Below are 5,525 nucleotides of genomic sequence, written 5' to 3'. Positions count from 1 at the left end.
GCGCGTGCGCGTACCTTGCGCGTGCGCGCCGATGTTCGAATGTGATTTTTTAAGAAGCCACGTGACTTAGGCGTGGAGTGAGTTGGCGGATCCCATTTTTGGGGAATGCCTTTGCGGGAAAAGCTTAAGAAGACCAGAGGAGCAAGGGTTAAGGACACTTAGTTCATTTTTCTAGATTTTAGATATTTTGAGGGATAGTTAGTTACACTCTTGGGGGAGAAGAGATAGATCTCAAGCTCTCACTAGGGTTCTTCTTCATCCAATTTCTGAATTTTCAATCACTCTTTGGTGAGATCCATTGCAATTCTCACTTTACTTTGTTCATGTCATAGATCTTCTTCTCCAATTTCAAGTAGCAGTTGTAATTGCTCAATTCTCTTAGATCTAGAATTTAACCTTTTAGTTTTGGATTTCATTTCATCAATACCTTGAGAATTTGATCTTCATTGTTGCTCCTTGATACTTGTTGTTAGTTCCTTGTGTTGCAATACTTTCAATTCTACTTTTCTTCTCATTTCACTATGACTTTCTTTCTTGCTCATCAAATGTTTGATAAAATGTCAACACTAGTTATGGAGTAGAAAATTCTCACTTGGCATAGGGTTGGGCTATTAGAAGAAGTTGAATAGTTGTGTCAATTGTTGATTTGGAATTAGGGATTGCTAATTGACTTGGAGTGCACTAAAGCTAGATTCCCATGAGGTGAAGCTAGGACTTGTGACTCAAGTTGATTATTTTCATTTGACCTTCCTCTATACCTAGGGGATAACTAAATGAGGCATGGCCTAATTGTTGTCATCATTGAAAGAACTATAAGGATATAAACTCTAATGCCAACCCTAAGCCAAGTCTTTTAATGATTGATTGTTTGTTTCCTACTACTTTGCTAAAACTTTCAAAGAATCCTAACAAAGCTTTCTAATCAATAAGATGCATATTTTGGCAATTCCAAGGGAGGACGACTCGGGAGACTAGTACTCTCGGATATAGATTGTAGGATTGTTTGGTACGAAATTTAAGTGTCGATTAGACTATACTCACGATCATATTCATCTTTGAATTCTAAATCGGCATGCTAAATTTCGTTTATCAGCGCGCACGCGTGGGTGCTCGACGCCAATTTCATAAAAACACACTCACCCCCCTTCATTCTTCTTCCACATTTCTTCCTCTCACCCCTTCCACTACCCCTCTCCCTCTTACACACTCCCCTTCCTTCCAACCACCTCCGACCACCTACCTCCAGTGGCCCCTACATTACCCCCTCCACCCTCCATCATTCCACTTCCCAACCTCTTTCCCCATTCCCATTTCCATCTATCTCAAGGTACTTTACTACACCCCCTCTTGCTCTACTTATCTATCTTTGATTCTTAATCTTCATTTTCAACTTGTTTTAGGTAGTCTCTTTCTTTCCCCCTTGAATCTTTTTAGCTACTTCTTTGGGGTGTTTTTGTTTCTTTCTTTCTTCCATTTACCTCTTCATAGGCATTTGGGTCCTACATTCCATTGCATTGATAGATGAGATGTGTTGCTTGATTTTCTTACACCCACTGTGCACTGTAGTCATTAATAATAGATTGTGGATTGTTGCATTGCTTTCACTTGCATATCATTACATACTACAAAATGGATGCACGCCAAGTGTTTGATGAAAGGCATACTTGAGTTCTGAACCCATTTTGACTAATTGCCTTTTAACTAACCACTTTTGGGCGCATCCCCACTTTCCCCAATCCATCCACTCACCTTTTCATAAATTGACTCCCACTTTGGTATTTGAGGGTGTATGCCTCTCATGCTTATTACTTGCATGCTTAAACTACCCTTGCACCATATGCAAATGATTCGCCTTGCTCATCACATGTTATCTTAGTTACATGTTGCAGCTGTCATGTAATACTGATACCCATATTCTTATGGCATAACTCGTCATTTGCATAATCGCATTCAATTATGCTTCTTTGGGTTTGATGTTATCCCATTTCTTTCCTATCACAGAATGGTAATCAAAAGGAACAAAGGAAAAGCCCCGAAGAAGCCAGCTTCCAATAGAGCGCACCAAGAACTAACGGCCAAGCCACTCCTGAAGAAGGCTAAGGGCCCCGTTGATGTTCTAGAGAAGGACAACCCTCCAAAAGATTCAAATAAGTTCCCTAACCGCTACTGCGAACTTATTTACTCAAGAATGATTGAACGGAATTATCACCCAGAGCCTCTTCTAGTCCTACCGGCTCACCTCACTCCGATAGTGATGCCACACATTGACCAGAGGCAATGGCGGTTCCTCTTGAGGCAACCAAAGGAGGCCAATCTCTCATGGGTGGTAGAATTCTATTCAATCTACCACTCACCCCTTCTCACATCAGTATTTGTGCGCCGGAAGCAAGTGTCAGTCACAGTGGAAACCATCCGAGAAGTCCTTGGGATTGGGCCGTTAACGGTTGGATATGATGCCTACCAAGATGTCTTGACTGCATGCGATGACCATGCGTTCGATTGGAGCGCGATCCTCCGCATAATTGCTTTACCCGACCCATGTTGGATTCGGGGGACCATAAAGCAACGACCAAAGGGTTTGGATGCCCGCTACCTCACTCAAGAAGCTACGGCATGGGCCCAGATTCTAGCTCACTACGTGCTCCCAAGCACCCATGGGTCATCCATTACCGCCGAGCTTGCATTATTGATATGGTGCATTCTAACCGAGAAACCGGTCGACATTTCGCATGCCATTCGCCAATCCATGGGGCACATTCATGCCAAGGAAAATCTACCTTTCCCTGCCATGGTGACCGAATTAGTTGCATTGGCCGGCGTCCACCGAGAGGCTAAGGATAGGAGAACCTCAATTCCGGTCGAGGGCGACATTATTCCGACCAAGAGATGCCTCAAGCCTCCGGAATTCACCAAGGATATTGGACTACCCACACCAACTCGCAACACTACCACATCTTCCACACCACAAAAATCAGCCACCCAACGCCTTGAAGACCTCACAAAAAATTGGACCGTTATGAGAGGCGTAACCAACGCCAATACGCTCACGTGAAGAAACTTCTAAGCGTAGTCATCCCACCTATGGAGGAACCCGATATCTCCACATCCACCACAACTTCAAGCAGAGATAGCGATGACATTGGAGATGAGGGACACTCGGGACTCGACCACCCATTGCGCCTAACCTATAGCACGGAGGACCGTGCTAAGTTTTAAGTGTGGGGAGGTTGGCCGACCGATCTCCGTAGGTAACACCCAAATAAATACTCCTTTGTATTTAGGATAGGTTGCATGATTAGGTCTTATTTGACATAGATTGCATGATAAGTTTACTTGGTTGGAACAACGAAACTCTTTCTTAGGAAACCAATACTTTGGGGCAACCGTGGCACTGCCAATTTCGAATATTTTGATGCCAAAATTGCATGAAGAATTATATCTTGAAACATGGATTTTGAGTTAAGAACACAAGCTAGTGAGCTTTGAGCCTTGTTTTGTGGCTACATCTTATAGTCACCCACTCTCCTTCTTGTGTGAAATTGTTTTCTCTCTATGAGTGTGATCCTTGCTTTGTTTGAGTCTATATGTACATTATTTCTTGTATTCACGCATTTATATGATTGAGGCCATCATTTCATTAGCTCATCTACCCAAATAGCCTTACCTTTTATCATCCATTGTTAGCCAATTTGAGCTTACGCTTAACCCACTTTGTTCTTAATTTAGCACATTACAAGCCTTAAAGCAAAAAATAATAAATGTCCTTAATTTGGATCTTTGATTGGCTTAGGCTAGTGTGTGTGAGTATTATTCAAGTGTGGGAATCCTGGGACATTGGGTGAATAAAAGGGTAGTTTTGTATTTTTATTGAAATTATTGGGAATTAGGTACATACTCATGTATTGATCAAATGTAAAATCTTATGCATTGATGCTCTTGTATATAGAAAGAAAGAAAAAATGATGAGAAAAACAAAAAAAAAGAGAGAAGAGAAAAAGAAACATGATATGGAAAAGAAAAAAAAAGAAAAAAAATAGAAAAAGAAAGAAAAAGAAGAAAAAGAAAGAAATAAAAAGGGGATAAAATGCCCCAAAGTAAAGTGTAGCTCAATAAAATCAATGCATAAGTGTTGTGAAATGAAAAGGGATGCATGAGTATGTGAAAAAGTGAGAAATGGGTAGTTAGGTTAGAATTTAATTGTATAGGATGTCATATGTTAGGTGGAAAGTTTAAGCTTATCAAGGATTCAAAATTTCAACTCACTTAACCAAATATGCATCCCACCTTGACCCTAGCCCCATTACAACCTAAAGAAAGACCTCATGATATTTGTACATATGCATGGAATAAATGTTGATTGTTAGATGGAGAACAAATCTTGGAGAGCATGATTAGGAGAAAATTGAGAGAATCAACCCTAGACACTTGAGCGAATAGAGTGCAAACACTTCCGGTGAGGGTTCGAAGGCTCTAATTCGTGATTCCCGGCTCTCACGAGCATTCTTCATGCAAGGTTGCATATATTGCATTTGATGCTTGAAAATTGGTAAGTCTTATATATTGACCACCATCGGACCCTATATGCTTGCATATATCTTAAGAAGGTTGATTCGTTCCTAACCAAGTAGATAATAGCACTAGTCATAGTTGCATTCATATAGGTAGGTTACACTTCATGAGTCTTATACCTTTATGATCCCTCGGTCTTTAGTGTTTCTTTTGCATTTCTCCATGCATGAGGACATGCTAGAATCTAAGTGTGGGGAGGTTGATATACCCCATTTTGAGGGTTTATCTTGTGTTGATTTCAGGGGTTTTATCAATAATTCCGCACACTTTCTAGACGAAAATACAAGACTTTGTGTTCCTTTCCTAATTTTGCCTCATGGATGAAAACATGCTTATTTTGCACTAAATTAGATACATTTATAATCTTCTCTTAATGCCATTCGATGTCGTGACCCGTGTATTAAGTGGTTTCAGAATATAGGGCAGGAATGGACCGGAAGAGAGAAGAAGGACGGGTGCAAAGGAAGGGAGCATGAGAATTGAACTTTGGAAATCTCAGCATGGGCACGTGCGCGCACTTGACACGTCCGCGCGGATTGAGCAGTTAGAAGTCGAAGCCAAGAGCCAAGTGATGAGCGGATAATTTATACGCTTTTTGGCATTGTTTTTAGTATGTTTTTAGTATGATATAGTTAGTTTTTAGTATATTTTTATTAGTTTTTAGTTAAAATTCACTTTTCTGGACTTTACTATGAGTTTGTGTGTTTTTCTGTGATTTCAGGTATTTTCTGGCTGAAATTGAGGGTCCTGAGCAAAAATCTGATTCAGAGACTGAAAAGGACTGCAGATGCTGTTGGATTCTGACCTCCCTGCACTCGAAGTGGATTTTCTAGATCTACAGAAGCCCAATTGGCGCGCTCTCAACGGCATTGGAAAGTAGACATCCTGGGCTTTCCAGCAATGTATAATAGTCCATACTTTGCCCGAGATTTGATGGCCCAAACCGGCGTGGCAAA

The sequence above is a fragment of the Arachis duranensis genome, chromosome 9 (genome assembly GCF_000817695.3).
Source record: "Arachis duranensis cultivar V14167 chromosome 9, aradu.V14167.gnm2.J7QH, whole genome shotgun sequence".
Classification (NCBI taxonomy): domain Eukaryota; kingdom Viridiplantae; phylum Streptophyta; class Magnoliopsida; order Fabales; family Fabaceae; genus Arachis; species Arachis duranensis.
Note: the sequence above shows the minus strand (reverse complement) of the source record.